The sequence below is a fragment of the Osmia bicornis genome, unplaced genomic scaffold (assembly GCF_907164935.1).
Source record: "Osmia bicornis bicornis unplaced genomic scaffold, iOsmBic2.1, whole genome shotgun sequence".
NCBI lineage: Eukaryota > Metazoa > Arthropoda > Insecta > Hymenoptera > Megachilidae > Osmia > Osmia bicornis.
Genome location: NW_025791367.1, coordinates 128,451 through 130,285, shown reverse-complemented (window position 1 = coordinate 130,285; position 1,835 = coordinate 128,451).

Sequence of the window (1,835 nt, the reverse complement as noted above, 5' to 3'; positions counted from 1 at the left end):
ATTCGTTCAAGGTCATGAGCAAAACCTCTGCCTTCTATAGTCGCGAATTGCAGCGTCAGATTTGCTGTACCAACAAAAAATCTCATGTCCAAGACCTAGAAAAGTGGGTGGGGCCTTGTGTCGTCTTCCGATAAGACAAAAATAGTTCAAGGTCAGGACGTATCATATTTTTGCTGATGGCGTCAAATTTCAGTTCAAGGTCATGGGGGAGAGGAGGGGGGAGAGGGGGGGGATATTTCTGCTGTGGGGGTGGTTATAGGGCGGGGGTTGTCATAGGGTGGGTATTTCTGCTGTGGGGGTGGTTACAGGGCGGGGGTTGTCATAGGGTGGGTATTTCTGCTGAGGGGGTGATTATAGGGCGGGGGGTTGTCACAGGGTGGTTATTTCTGCCGAGGGGGTGGTTATGGGTGGGGGAGTGGCAGGGGGGCAGGGGAGGATCATATTTCTGCTGACGGTGGTGTCAAATTTCAGTTCAAGGTCACAGGGTGGGGAGACGGGTAGATGTTGTCGGGGTGGGGGGTATCATATTTCTGCTGACGGTGTGGTGTCAAATTACAAAAAATGCTGACGCCAGTGATTTAGAATCCGCATAGAACAACTACTTGATACTAACGCCTGTGATGATATAAATGTACATTTTCGCTTCATTTAGCCAAAAAATCGAACTTTAGTTGCGCTCCGAAATATTTCAAAGTCCTGGCGGCGTATTGCTTCGCCTCTTAGAACCGATTTGTCGAAAATTTGAACAATCTTATATTTAAATTCTGCACGACTGATCCATCGTTAAACGCTATTCAACTAACGTTCGTGATGATATAAATGTACATTTTCGCTTCATTTAGCCAAAAAATCGAACTTTAGTTGCGCTCCGAAATATTTCAGAGTCCTGGCGGCGTATTGCTTCGCCTCTTAGAACCGATTAGTCGAAAATTTTAGCAATCTTATTTTTACATTCTGTACGACTGATCCATCGATAAACGCTATTAAACTAACGCCTGTGATGATATAAATGTACATTTTCGCTTCATTTAGCCAAAAAATCGAACTTTAGTTGCGCTCCGAAATATTTCATCGCCCTGGCGGCGTATTGCTTCGCCTCTTAGAACCGATTAGTCGAATATTTTAGCAATCTTATTTTTACATTCTGTACGACTGATCCATCGTTAAACGCTATTAAACTAACGTCCGTTATGATATAAATGTACATTTTCGCTTCATTTAGCCCAAAAATCGAACTTTAGTTTCGCTCCGAAATATATGAAAATCCTGGCGGCGTATTGCTTCGCCTCTTAGAACCGATTAGTCGAAAATTTTAACAATCTTATTTTTACATTCTGTACGACTGATCCATCGTTAAACGCTATTAAACTAACGCCTGTGATGATATAAATGTACATTTATATCATCACAGGCGTTGGTTTAATAGCGTTTAACGATGGATCAGTCGTACAGAATGTAAAAATAAGATTGTTAAAATTTTCGACTAATCGGTTCTAAGAGGCGAAGCAATACGCCGCCAGGACTGAAATATTTCGGAGCGCAACTAAAGTTCGATTTTTTGGCTAAATGAAGCGTAAATGTACCTTTATAACATCACAGGCGTTAGTTTAATAGCGATTAACGATGAATCAGTCGTACAGAATATAAAAATAAGATTTTCAAATTTTCGACTAATCGGGTCTAAGAGGCGAAGCAATACGCCGCCAGGACTGAAATATTTCGGAGCGCAACTAAAGTTCGATTTTTTGGCTAAATGAAGCGAAAATGTACATTTATATCATCACGGACGTTAGCTGAATAGCGTTTAACGATGGATCAGTCGTACAGAATGTAAA